At 43.7% G+C, this 14,979-nt stretch overlaps 1 protein-coding gene across 7 annotated transcripts in view; it reads right to left on the bottom strand.

Moving 5' to 3' along the window:
• USP54 (ubiquitin specific peptidase 54) overlaps positions 1–7,777 on the bottom strand; it is a 230,889-nt gene extending 223,112 nt beyond the window's left edge. For 3 of the 7 annotated variants that reach the window (XM_068258054.1, XM_068258060.1, XM_068258058.1), the window contains exon 1: positions 7,344–7,775. The gene's annotated coding sequence lies outside the window, so the exon portion shown is untranslated. Of the gene's footprint in view, positions 1–7,343 lie in introns of all 7 variants that reach the window. The other 4 variants (XM_068258061.1, XM_068258062.1, XM_068258057.1 and 1 more) reach the window with 2 other exon arrangements.
• Positions 7,778–14,979: the final 7,202 nt, after the last annotated feature.

Here is a 14,979-nt window from a genome sequence, read left to right as displayed (position 1 = left end):
CATCATTAGCATGACAAACAGTTGTATAGAGATTTAAATGGAACATGAATAATTTATTTTAATGAAGAGTAGTAGGAAAAGCAGGATGCTATACTGCCCAAGATATCAGATTATTTCTGCCTTGACTTCATCGCTTTTTATTAATGTATTTATTTTTTACTATTCAAAATGTTGCAATTTCATTTTCTCCCATTCATACTCCTTTGTAAGTTTATCAAAGTTGGCCGTTGAGAGTATGTTTCCATAGTGGAATGACCCATCTTCTGGATGGTGCTCATGTTTTTGTCTCTTGAAGGCAATGTTACCTTATCCAAACACATGATAACATTTTTCATAGTTCACTCCAACTCTGGATTCTCTGGAGCTTGTCTGTGTCTGTTTTATTGCACTACTACAACAACAAAAAGCAATCAAACAGATAACTGAAAGCTGCTTCACATGGTACTAAAGTCCACTGTGCTTAAATGAGTGATAATGTTTACTACTTTCTACCCACAGTAGTTGCAAGACATCTGCAGCATCACTGGCACTCAAAACAAAACATGCTCTGCAATCACTAGCACCACAAGTTTTTTTTTCCCAAGATCATTTATATGGAATAATGATGAGAGCATTTAAAAAGGAACTTAAGGATTGATCTCAATCAGTAGCTGATACCCCCATTCCTACAAAAAATCTTTACCTTCCCTTAAAAAGATCATCAGAGCGGTCTGTGTGGCTGATATTGTGGTGAAACCCACAGCGTGCGGTCATGACCATGGTCTGGTCCTGACAGTTTGCGTTCTGTGAACCTCGTTGCATTGTGGGAAATAACTGCCAAGCAATCAATATCTCCCTCTGTGCACAGAACTCTCCGTAAATGAACATTCACTACAGATCACCTGGCAGAACTAGCAAGAAGTTTTAAATCAGGATGATACCATTTATTGGCTAACTACAAATGAATAAGAATAAACAAGCTTTCGGCCTTGCAGCCTTCGTCAGGTTTACATCCTGTTAGTAAACCTGACGAAGGCTGCAAGGCCGAAAGCTTGTTTATTCTTATTCATTTGTAGTTAGCCAATAAATAGTATCATCCTGATTTAAAACTTCTTGCTTTTACTGATGGCTAACACAGTACAATACCCTACTGCTACTACTGGCAGAACTAGATGTTACCACCAGTGATACATTTCAGATTGGAAATCAGAGAGAGGAAATATTTTTCAATGGATAAACACTGACCAAATGCTCTATAAATGAATGAGATATATAAAAAAAATAAATAAAAAAAAAAAGCAATTGTATTCATTATGTTATTTTCGTTACAGTTTCTATGGGGGGAAAAGGAAGGGGAGGAAGGGGTGTTAGTCTGAAAATTACCAGTATAATTATTAACACAAAAATGGTAGTTACTTAAATTGAGAGCAGTATGTATATTTTAACATTCATTGAGGGCTAGTTCACAGTGCATCAGTTGCATTGCAGAAAGATTCTGCAGGTCACATCACTGCCCTTACAATTTTATGAACCTGTTCACATCTCTGCATTTTAACAGACCACACTTTTCTAACTCGCTGCATGCAGGCTCTACATTAACATCTATGTCCAGACTACACTGCACACATTTTAACTTGTGTGTTTTAAACGCACCATTGTGAATCTAGTCAAACGCCCCATTCACAGCGATCAGTTAGGTTGCGCTCCCTGTGACAGGAGAAACGGAAAGCGAAATGCAAAAAAAAAAAAAAAGTAGGAACGCAAAGCAATGTTATAAACAGCGGGCCACGTGTTCTGTTGGTTACAGTGAAGCATACAGTTACATTAAAATTATGCTTCACTTCCACTGTTCCTATGCGCCATTTGCATGCAGTGTTTTACCATGCCGCCTGCAGTTATACCACAACGACCCCACCCATTGTGAACTTCACTATAGGTGGAACATTGCAGTAATGAGCAGCAGTTATGCCGCACTGCAATGCTCCACTGTGAACAAGGCCTAAAGGTAAATGAAGCAACAAAGCTTTCAATACCTAGTAGTACAAGTAGTTGTCTGTTAAAGGGACACTTAAGTCAAACAAAAAAAATGAGTTTTACTCAACTAGGGCTTCCAATAGCCCCCTGCAGCTGTCCGGTGCCCTCGCCGTCTCCCTCTGATCCTCCTGGCCCCACCGGCAGCCACTTCCTGTTTTGGTGACAGGAGCTGACAGGCTGGGGACGCGAGTGATTCTTCGCGTTCCCAGACACATTAGCACCCTCTATGCTGCTATATGGTATATGATATATGCTATAGCAGCATAGATGGCGCTATTGTGGCCAGGAACGCGAAGAATCACTCGCGTCCCCAGCCTGTCAGCTCCTGTCACCGAAACAGGAAGTGGCTGCCGGCGGGGTCAGAAGGATCGGAGGGAGACGGTGAGGGCACCGGACAGCTGCAGGGGGCTATTGGAAGCCCCAGGTGAGTAAAAGTCTTTTTTTTTTTACTTAAGTGTCCCTTTAAGCAATGCTGTGAAGTCGGTACAAAAATCATCCAAACCACCAACTCCAGGTACACAAAATTGCTCTGACTCTTAATCACAGACTCCAACTCCACAGCCCTACCAGGGCTGTGGAGACCATACAAAAATCACATGACTGCCCTCACTTTATGAAACCACTGACTGACTCCAGATACCCAAAAATTGCTCTGACTCCTCAACTCCAACTCCCCAGCCCTGCAGTTAAAGTCAACATTTTGTTTTAGAAACTTGCGCCTTTTTTTTTTTGCAGACTTCAAAAGTCATCCTGAACTGAAATAGTATTTAAAAAAAAATAATGGTAGGTTCTTTTCTATGATAGATATATATATATATATATATATATATATATAAGTGCTTACACTGGCCTCTGCAGTCTACTGTGTCCCTCCCTTTCCTGGTTTCACAAAGTTCAAGTGCTCCACTAAACTGAAAGCCACTATGAACATTTCCAGTGCGTATGTACATGTTCATGACCTGCAATGTCCAGTTAATGGAATTTATTGCTTCTGTTTCTTTTACTAGGCATACAAGGTTCATGAACTTGTGCATAAACACTGGAAACATGCTTCTTCACAATTATGGGCAAGTTTGGTTCACAGTCTATGGCATATGCAAGGAGGAAAAAAATACAACTACCTGGCAGTTGAATAATAAAAGCATTTGAATGGGGACTGGGAGGGACAACAAAGGCCACGTAGGGTGGTAAGTCCTAACTGAAACGTATAACATCAACCACCATTCCTTTATTTTTATTTTCAGTTTAAGCACACCAACCAATACATTTCCATTGGCACCAATAGAAATGTTACATATATGCACCATGTAAGTGAATGAACGAGACATGCTTAGGTGAACTCAGCTGTGCTTGCAATCACAGATCATATTGCAGAACAAATTGCATTGAGAAGCCTTGTAATATACTACAAGCGTTCCTGTAGTATACCAAATCGCAGTTAATCTTTGTAAACCGAGTAAAGCACTGCAGTTCATGAGTTCAAAGTTCACAAGAGACAAGACCTTCATGCTTTGTATATTATTACTTTTCCTCACATTCCTGGATCCTTAGTTCACCTTATTTGTGTAACTATTTGTGTAACCCAAACAAAATGGCCCATTTGGCCGATCATGTGTGAATTCAATTAAGAACACTAAAGCAAGGCATGCTGTGTGGTATCGAACAATGTGTAGGTTTCCAGTTGCAGTGGACCATACTTTTCAATAACTGTATGTGTCTCAACATGCACACAATGCACAATATGACTTTTCCAGTCTGTTGCGATCCTGTTTTTACAGAGCACCTTGACCTGTCTTAATGGCCATTAAAGCCACCCATCCCATTAAACATGGGCGTTTGATAGTAGAAAAGGTAGATCCAAGCGTAACTTAAAAAAGAAAAGTTAAAATTCACATATTAAATCAACAACTGGTATCTCTGAAACTATTTATCATTCTATTGCAGTTTTCATTTACAACAACATATAACCGTGTAAATTTGAACGCATGCTAATGAGAATAACATACATATACATGAGGTAGAAGACCCACAATACCTCCACCCCTTCCAGGTTTCCATCTGTTGACAACTTCTTCTCCTTAAAACATACATGTCAAACTCCGGTCCGCAAGCCAAATTTGTTTGGCCCACTCTAGACCACCAGGGAAGCTATACTGAAGGTGTAGCCCTAGTACACCAGGAAGGCCGTATGGGGAGGTAGGGGGAGAGCGCTAAACACTAAGGAACTGTATAGGGGTGGCTGGGGGTCTCTAGACACCAGGGAACTGTATAGGGGAGGGAGGACCTCTAAACACCAGAGAACTTTATAAGGGTGGCCAGTAGACTTTGAAGTTGGCCCGCGACTAGGCCCCAGTGTACAATTTTGTCCCGCGACTAGGCCCCAGTGTACAATTTTGTCCCGCGACTAAGCCCCAGTGTACAATTTTGTCCCGCGACTAGGCCCCAGTGTACAATTTTGTCCCGCGACTAGGTCCCAGTGTACAATTTTGGCCAGCTACTAGGTCCCAGTGTACAATTTTGGCCAGCTACTAGGCCCCGGTGTACAATTTTGTCCCGCGACTAGGCCCCGGTGTACAATTTTGTCCCGCGACTAGGCCCCGGTGTACAATTTTGTCCCGCGACTAGGCCCCGGTGTACAATTTTGTCCCGCGACTAGGTCCCAGTGTACAATTTTGTACCGCGACTAGGTCCCGGTGTACAATTTTGTCCCGCGACTAGGTCCCAGTGTACAATTTTGGCCAGCTACTAGGTCCCAGTGTACAATTTTGTCCCGCGACTAGGCCCCGGTGTACAATTTTGTCCCGCGACTAGGTCCCAGTGTACAATTTTGTCCCGCGACTAGGCCCCGGTGTACAATTTTGTCCCGCGACTAGGCCCCAGTGTACAATTTTGTCCCGCGACTAGGTCCCAGTGCACAATTTTGTCCCGCGACTAGGCCCCGGTGTACAATTTTGTCCCGCGACTAGGTCCCGGTGTACAATTTTGTCCAGAAACTGGGCCCCGGTGTACAATTTTGTCCAGCGACTAGGCCCTGGTGTACAGTTTTGCCCCACGACTATGTCCCGGTGTACAATTTCAGCCCACTTTGTATTTGAGCTTGATACCCCTGCCTTAAAAGCACATTATAGTAAACCCCCCCCTTATCCAGAACTCAGGTAACCAGAAGTCTTAAACAACCAGAAAAAATCCTGGCATTTCAGGATGCAAACATTTACTTTTACACCTCTTTATACAATAATAAACCTCAGTTACATTAAGTTAAGTTTGTCCTTTGTCTTAATTTGTTCTTAATTAATGTATTTGAACATACAGAGTTTAGGGTAACTATACAATGTGGAATATACTACTGTTTTTTCTATAGGCCTATGTTTAACATTGACTCTCAAGCAACCAGAACCTAAACTTATCCGGCATCAGCCAATACCCATTGGTGCGTGGATAATGGGGCTTTTACTGTATTTCATAATAAAAAAAACATTCACTTTACTATTTTGTGGTTAACAGGTCTTTTTTGTTTTTCATTTTGCGTTGTGAGTCTGAGTCAGTCACTAGTAACATTTTATGTCTATAAATGTTCTATTTGGGCATGGTCTGCTTATAGGCGGACTATTAGATTACTTCAGATAAGCTGCGTCAACCACACATGGCAACAGGAATAAGAACGGAGCGATTTCCTAAATTTCCTTTTAATTTTGAGACTGGCATAATGTGAATACAGTACAAACACAAGTGCATTATTTAATGAGGTAGTACAAGAGGCGAGGATGATCTCACTGGCATAGCAACAAGGGCAGTTCAGGCAGCAGCCACTATCAGGCCCTTGGCCCCTAAGGGCACAGCTCTGATTCTGAGTCAAGCAAGCTTCCTTTTTTAACTCATGGTTGCACCTGCAGAGGTCATGCAAGCCTAAAGAATACATCAGCGTAATAATAATCATGATGGTAATAAAAATAAAGCAATAGTAGTGTGCAAATTCCGTCACCCAGATTAACCATATTGTGATGGAATCTGCTTAGCTGCTACTGGTTACTGACTGTACAGTAAATCTCTGAAGTGCTTCACTGAAATGTCTGAGAGTATGATTAGATCAAGTTTGTTTTCATTCACTTGTTTTACGATATAAAGCACTAGTATGTGCGGTGTAAATAAAATGCGGCAAGTAGTAGGATCTACAGTTGTCAATGGTATAAAAATGATTAAAGAACACAGAAAGTGTTAAAGTCTTAATTAATGTTTTCAGCCAAATGCTCAGTGGATCAATCAAAACCAGATTTGTCAACAATCAAAATATAAACAACCAATATATAAATCGAAACATCCGTAATTTAAGTACTGTTACACAACTGTTGTATGCTAAACAAGTGTTACTTATTTGTACACAAAACAGCTATCACACAGACTATACTATCCTGAGTAGTCCATTAAAAAAAATGTTTTAGCTGTCAATTACATTTTCCAGGAAAAAGATCCATAAAGGCAAAAGATATAGCTGTGCGCCTCTGGTTGAAAAATATTCTGCATCTGTTTTAGGTATACCCCAAAATTAAGCATATGGAAAGCAATCAGCTGTCTCCTGTCAGAGCAGTTACTTGGCTTGCTGTACTTACAACTCATTTCCTGCACTAAACTGTTTACTATGTACACCTCATGGGACTGCTCACTGTATTTTGGAAGCAACACACCATCCTGGCGTTCAATCAAGCTACAATTGTCACAAAACATTCAGCGTGCCACTGTATTCCACCTGCACCAATGATCCTGCTCATACTGTACTTATGCAAATGCCATCAACATTGCGAAGCAAGCAAAACACTCATCAATGAAAACTGTGTAAAAATACAAGCTGGCATCACCATCCTCTGACTTGTGGATTCATGCACAAGGCTTGTGGGGCCTAAACATATGAGGATCTAGCTTTGTACACACAGCATAGAGTCTAGAAGGCTGGCATGCCATGCAATGCAACTCCTGGAACTGTTGTTTACATAAGAGGGATGCATCACTACGCCTAGAAACAGCAGCCTTCAAGGGCTGTGTGTGTGTATAATGATTAACTTGTCCTTGTGAGCAGGCCACCCTGCACACACAGCTCAGCATACTGCAATAGGATGGTGCCTGGATGCTGGCAGCACACAGACATGGCTGGTGGCATCATGCAGAATGCTTAGGCCATGGATGCAGAGGATCAGGGATGTGGGCTGATGCTGCTGCTGCTGCCATCAGTGGGCCTGCAGTTCCCAAGTTGTAGGCAGGAGCAGTGTGTCACCTTCAGCCTGCGTGGATGTGCACAGGCCAGGCTGGAGCGGGAATGCCATCCGGGATATACTCACTCTCCGCAGCGACTCATCCTCCCATCTGGAATGCTGCTGCAATGAGGGAAATCTCTGGCTCTGCGTCCGTCTGTGCCGTCTCTTCCCTCCCGGGCCGCTCTCTCTCTCTCTCTCGTTACAGGGATGACATCATCCCTTCAGACATGCACCTGATTCTCAGGATGCGGCCCCTCCTCCCACACAGGTCATTGTTTTCCTTAAAGGGGCTGTTCGGGAATCGGGATTGGAGCTGCTGCAATTTCCTCCTCACGGCTCAGAGCGTCTTCCTCTGTTGGAGAGAGAGAGAGCTGCGGCTGGCGCATCTCCTGAGGAGAGCAGCTCAGTGCGGACTGCGGGCTGTGCAGAGAGCGCTCACCGTCACTGAAGCTTCTATCAATGCACGACGAGGGCGAAGACTGCCTGTGTCAGGGCAAAAGAATAGACTGCTCTGCAGCTTACGGCAGTGCGTGGAGATGGACGGATAGTCTGTCAGTACACGAGAATGAAACGTCTGGATATGTCAATATATGGGAATGTACTATATGCTAATTCATGGGAATAGACGTCAGCGCAGGAGAATGAACTGTGTCTGAAGATGTTAATACGGTACATGGAAACAACTCCACGGAGCCAGATCATTCACAAGGCAACCTAGGCAGGTGCCTAGGGCCTGGTGGGTGTCCAGCAGCCTGATTCCCATCTCTTCTCAAACAATGCACCCACTTCACCTTACAAAAAAAAAAAAGGGGGTAAGGGCCAGTTCACACAGGTACGCAGAGAAAAACATTTCACATCTTCCGTAGGTCTTCCTCCCCGCAGGGGAACATGGAGATGCGATGTAAGTGACCCTGTCAGCAGCATGTTGCATCCAGGGCTGGCTAAAACGACGGAAAAAATCAGGATGAGAACATGGTGTTCGCACAAATGGAGGCAAGCTACAGTACAGGTGCTGCCCTTTCACATGAACGACAAGCGCACAAGCTAGCGAGAAACTACACTGGAGCTATACGCCCTCCACGCACGCTCCGCTCTGTAAATAAGACAAATTTGGTTATTCCCAGGATCCAGTTAACGTTTTGGTGTGTGGGCCTCTTCCCATGCAGCCCCTACTCTATGGAACTCACTTCCACAGTCAGTGCGAGAGGCCCCATCTCTGGACAGCTTTACAAAAAGGCTAAAAACCCACCTGTTTTCCTAAGCCTTTGAGACTGCAGAACGCGGCAGGGTCGGTTTGAGTCCCCCGGGAGAAAAGTCCTTTAAAAATACTGTTATTATTAATTCATGCCTGGAAATGCTAATAAATGGGAATGGATTGCTAATTTTATTATCAGCTTTAGAATAGACTGCTACTGTGCCTCTCAGTACATGCTGTCCCTGTTAGTGCACGCAGGGCCGGATTTGTACATTTTACAGCTCAAGGCCCACTGTTACCAACCCCACTGTCTGCCCACCCGTTCCTGTGCTTACATTGTCCTATGCTGTTCTCTCTCTCCCCCCCCCCCCCCCCCCCCTTCCATCCTGTGCTGTTTTTCTCCTGTCCTGTAATGTCCTTTAATGCCGCAAACCAGGCCTGTGACCGATATCATTTACATGTTTGGCAATTTTACTGCCTGGGTGTAACAGCGGCTGTCCACCCCTTGCTTACTGGTGCCCTAGGCCGTGGCCTTGCCTCAGATCTAGCCATGGACGTCCCGGGGAGCCCAGAAAGTAAACTGACATCCAAGGGAGCGTAGAAAGTAAATTGAAATCCCATGGGGTGATCTGAAAGTAAACTGACATCCCAGGGTGTATGAGGCTATACTACTACTGTACTCAACATTAAATAAGAATAATATTGCTTCCAATGCATACAAATAAACTGCTGCTGGATGTGCTTATGAATGGAAATGAGCCACTAATGTTCAAGTCAGCTTGTGAGCTTGAAATATTACTGAACCTGCAAGAGTATGGCAATAGAGCACTGCTAGACAATTCAGTCCTCAAGACAAGACTACTATAGACCAAATAAGCACATGGGAATGAACTGTTACTGGACCACGATTGCTTATAAAAGGACACTGCCCGCATCATCGTACATGCCAGGCCGTACAAAGCAGTGCATGGGCAACAGTCCTCTGTAGTACGTGCCCAGCCTTATTTCATTTTTGTAAAGTTTCATGAAACTGGGCAAATGCATAGGACAACACAAATAGTTTTTCCTATAGCTTGTGAAAATACATGTTTTAGAAACCAAACAGAACTTACATTTATAACACAGTAGTCTTCCGAGAGCAGTTGTAAAGTAATTCAATTCTGTCTTACACTGGCAGGTGAGAAATAAGTTGCTTCATTACAGCAGATTCTCGTTTATGCGGCACTGTCGGGGATCCGGTGATGCCAGATAAGTGTGCTTTCTGGTTGCTTGAGACTCATTATTAAAAACAGGCCCAGCTAATTCAACAATATAACTCATTCTATATACACACCATGAACTCTACTAAATGTTAAAATACAGAAATTGAAAGTAAATGAATCTTTGGTTATACGTGAAACCCAGTCTTTAAGCACAGCAGAGCCCACAAAAAGCCTAAGTTGGCCTTCACCACTGTTAGTATTGTTGGCAATTTGTGCTGGTTGTTTGTGTTCCGGATAACCGGGACTCTATTGTACATGCTTATTGGATATCTGAGGCAACAGCTTTTAATTAAAGTATGTACCTACTTGGGTATGTAGCGCAGCTGGGACGCGGATTGCGTCCTCCTTTCACCCAGGGGCGTAGCAATAGGGGTTGCAGAGGTTGCGACCGCATCAGGGCCCTTGGGCCAGAGGGGCCCCGAAGGGCCCTCCCTCAACTGCAGAATTAGCTCTCTATTGGTCCTGTGCTCATAATAATCACTTCTATAGATACTTTGAATAGTGGTAATCATTAACTAGCTGTCCCTATCCCCTTCTTGCACCTATGACACTGTAGTTGCCATTGGCAGGTTTTGGTGCGCCGTATCAATTGTTATTTATAGAATGTTTGGGGGGCCCCAACGTAAAACTTGCATCGGGGCCCACAGCTCCTTAGCTACGCCACTGTTTTCACCCCCAATTGCCTCCATATACACAAAAAAGAGCCCAGATTGGGCCTGATCGCGGCTACAGCACTCTTATTGTAGACTAAGCCATCTTTATGTAGAGCAACAATTCTTTTTTTTAAATCTTCTTAGAATTCTCTACTACTTTACCTTGTATCAAAGTATCATATCTATGTTTTTGCGCAAAATTGTGAATTTTTCATGTGAGATTACACAAAATCTGGAGTGCAAGAGCTTCTCAGTGAGTGTATTGTTCCCTCCTTACTCCTCCTGCTGGAATCCGCTATGCCATGTGCCGAACTGTAGCGCCTCTTACCCCATCTACAGCAACAAACACATCTTAGCAGCAGTCAGCACTAAACTGCCACCCGAAGGATCGAGTCATTGTGCGTGTGTATGTACATCAAGATGACACTTAATGGTGAAGAGTGGCTATTCTCTTGGCTCCTGATCAGAGATATGTATTTTACATCAACTAATCAAGCAGTTTCTATCAAACAAAAATAAGCTATGTCACTGAGTGCCTGCAGTTTATTATTATTGGCTGGAGTTTTATACTAGGGTCTAATAAATGAAAAGTAGTGCAGAGTAAACTAGATCTTTAGTGCCCACTTTCAAATCATGTCTCCTTGTTGTGCTGCAGGTTTTAACTCCCTTAATGAGACACTGAAGCAAAAAAATTCTATGTGTGTAGTACAGCTAAGGAATAAAACATTAGGAGCAGAGACACAAGTCTATAATGGTTTCCAGTACAGGAAGCGCAATAGCAGCATAGGGGGCGATATACAGGCTTGGAACGCGAAGAATCACTCGCTTTCCCATGCCTGTCGGCCGGTGACGGCCAAACCGGAAGTGTTCGCCGGCGAGTCCTGGAGCATCAGAGCGGGGCTGCGAGGGCACCGATCGGCTGCTGGGGGCTGAGGGAAGCCCCCAGGTGAGTAAATCTCATTTTTTATCGTTGACTTAAGGTAAGAAACTCCAGTTGTTATCAGTGCAAAAAAGCCATTGAGCTTCACGACTTTGAAAGTCGCAGAGAGCTCTGTCTTCTGAAGCTTGTTATCTCAACTGTCAGACACTGTATTTTCTTTTTCTCTCCAGAGGACATGTCGATCTTTCACAAGACTTCTCTGTAAAAACATTTAGAATGCTGAGTAATGTGTAAACTGCAAATATTAGAGAATGTTGCAATGTTATAAAAAACACTATATAACTGAAAATAAAAATAGGAGAATATTTTCTTTTCTACTAAGCATCTTGTAATTATCCGTACTACACAACCAATTCATTATATCATTTTTTTGTTTTTTGCTTCAGTGTCTCTTTAAAGGGAAGGTCCAAGCAAAAAAAAAAAATGAGATTCACTTACCTGGGGCTTCTACCAGCCCCATGCAGCCATTCTGTGCCCTCATAGTCACTCACTGCTGCTCCAGTCCTCCGCTGGCAGCTTTCTGACCTCGGAGGTCAGGGCCAAATTGCGTACATTTTTACACATTCCCGCTAGTGCAGGAACATTAACACATACATTTTTACGCGTTAGTGGTGAAACGCGTACATTTTTGTTCCTGCACTAGCTGGAATGCGTAAAAATGGATGCAATGTGGCCCTGACCTCCGAGGTCAGAAAGCTGCCAGCGGGGGACTAGAGCAGCAGTGAGTGACTACAAGGGCACAGGATGGCTACATGGGGCTGGTAGAAGCCCCAGGTAAGTGAATCTCATTTTTTTTTTTTTGCTTGAACCTTCCCTTTAAGGTGCCCACACTTTTATAGACTTGGAGGAGAAACAATGCTGCAACTTTCTATCGATTTATGGTCAAGATTGGTAAAAAGCATCATAAACACTTGGGGGTGGTACTAGGCCGATTTCCAGTAGCTTTCTTGCTGAAATCTATTGAAAATTCAGAGTCAATCAGAGAGGGATAAAACTAATGTTCAATCTGGTGGCAGATCGATTCATGTATTGCCATTTTTTGTCTCACGTCTTTCTAGAACTCGCGTTGACAAATATGGTAATGACATGCAAATCCCAACATTTTAAATACTATACTGTATTCATGAACATGCCTGGGTAAAATAAGGAAAACATTTAAGATTTTCCAAATGTTGTGAAAGTTCAAAATATCAAAATATATAAGCTGATCCTAAAATTTAAAAATTGCTGATCAGAACATTATATTCTTTCCTTCCCACAGAAAAAATGTAAGTTCGGTGAGGCTGTGTTTCCTCTCTTCCAAACACAGGAAACCCACTCACTGCTGACCCTAAACAATGGCAGAGAGAATATCATCCTGAGACAGAAAAAACTTGAATGGTAAATGAAGTGAAGGCTTTTTTTCCCAAGCCTTTCACACCATGCCTCTTAGTGGGAAACCTTTAATCTGCATTGACTTCATTTAAAGGGTCAGAGGATCTAAAAGATTTGAACTTTTCCACAAAGGCAATGTGCTAGCCCTGTTTAATAGGTTACTTGTTGTAAAAGAAAAACTACATTTTAAACTAACTAGCTATCACTATGTTTTCAAAACTGGCATGATAATTTGGCAATTTAGGAATGATATGCAGCAACCCCAATTTTTCCGCAAACCTGAAGCAAAAATAAACTTATGAGATAATGATTGTTTGTGTAGTACAGCTAAGAAATAGAACATTAATAGCAAAGAAAATAGTCTCACGTTTTCCAGTGCAGGAAGAGTAAAGAAACTTCAGTTGATATCTATTGTAAAGTTTAGTGGTTCACGGGAACCAGTGGCGGCTCCAGGATTTATTTTTTTTTGGGGGGGGGGGGGGGGTGCTATGCAGGTGCTGGCCCAACTTCTGGGGTAGCTGATGCAAAAAATGGGCGTGGCTGTAATGCGGCAAAAAAAATGGGTGTGGCCATGACCGGCTGAGGACGAAGCTAACTGTCATTTAAAGTCAACCCGAGGTGAGAGTGATATGGAGGCTGCCATATTTATTTCCTTTTAAACAATACTAGTTGCCTGGCAGCCCTGCTGATCCATCTGGCTGCAGTAGTGAACTGAATTACACCAGGAGCAAGCAGGCAGCTAATCTTGTCAGTTTTGACAATATTGTCAGAAACCCCTGACCTGCTGCATGCTTGTTCAGGGTCTGTGGTTGAAAGAATTAGAGGCAGAGGACCAACACGACAGCCAGGCAGCTGGTATTGCTTAAAAGGAGATAAATATGGCAGCCTCAATATTATTCTCACCTCGGGTTCCCTTTAAAAGTGCAGCGCAAAGACAGTGGGCCCAAGTTTAGTTGACCTTTTCCCCAGAAAATTAACATAATTGTACAGGCTTTCTCAAGAAAATACACGTAATGTGAGCAGATTTGCCCAGAAAATACGTTCAATCATGTTGGCAGAATTGACCAGAAAACACTTCAATCATGTGGCATACTTGCTCAGAAAACACGTAAATGATGTGGCAGACTTACCCAGAAAATACACCTGTTAATAAATTAAAAAAAGAATATTCACTCACCTGCTGAGGAACTCCTGTCCTGGCCTCCGTCCGGCGCGCAGCTCCCACAATCCTCTGCCAGCCAGCAACTAAAACTCCCGTGTTGAGAGCAGGGCTACGGGAAAATGGTGCCTGAAGCCCTGCACTGCAGACTTGAAGTCTCCAGAGCAGGGCTTCGGACGCCATTTTACTGTAGCATTGCTCTGACGCTACCGGAGCTGCGGGCTGCTGCTGCCGGTGAACTGACGCTGCATCTATTAGACGCCGAAAGTCAGTTCACGCTGGGGGGTGCTAATAGGGTGCTTGGACAAATTTAGGGGGTGCTTTTGCACCCCAAAGCACCCCCCTGGCGCCGCCACTGACGGGAACTTCTGCTAGTATGCAGAAGACAGTAAATATGTCAGAAAGTCCTGTTTATTTAATTATTTAAGGACCAGCGGTCTCTGGGCACTTAAAGACCAGAGACCGCTGGTCCAATCCCGAAGAATCGCCGCACATACCCGCCGCAACCGCCGTCATCGCCGCTCGCTGAGACCCCCAGGACATAGACTCTGTCGTCTCTATGACGGCAGAGTCATGTGAACCGGTCAGGAGCTGCTTTCATTGGCTCCTGACCCTGTTTTTTAATGTAAGCCAATGGGAACGGCTTACGTTGAAAGACAGGGCCAGGAGCCAATGAAATCGGCTCCTGACCCGCTCACATGACTGCCGTCATAGAGACAGGCAGAGCCTGTGAGATGCGGCGAGAATCATCGGGTTTGAGCGGCGGGGAGTGGCGGAAATGGCGGATGCACGCTGCGGACAATGATTGAGATCTACGCCCTTCCAGCCAGGAGCCCACCAAAACAGGGCGTAGATCTCAATCACTGCGGTCCTTATCTAGTTAAGCCAAGACAAAACAGAAACAGGCTTTTCTCCAGCAAAAGGCAGTAATACAAGTAAATCAAAATGGCTTACTTCAGCTTTGTAGCAAAACAGAGTGCTTGCTCTATGAGCAATCTTATAGTCCAGAAAAACGGTCCCGTTTGGAAATACAATGGAAAAATCCAGCAAGCTGTCCCCTCTGTTAACACAGCTCAGGAGGCCAACACACATCCACCTTGTAGCACACCTGCTGCACATCTAATCAGCTCGCCCCCT

The sequence above is a fragment of the Hyperolius riggenbachi genome, chromosome 10 (genome assembly GCF_040937935.1).
Source record: "Hyperolius riggenbachi isolate aHypRig1 chromosome 10, aHypRig1.pri, whole genome shotgun sequence".
Lineage (NCBI taxonomy): Eukaryota > Metazoa > Chordata > Amphibia > Anura > Hyperoliidae > Hyperolius > Hyperolius riggenbachi.
Note: the sequence above shows the minus strand (reverse complement) of the source record. Positions and strands in the feature narration are given on the sequence as shown.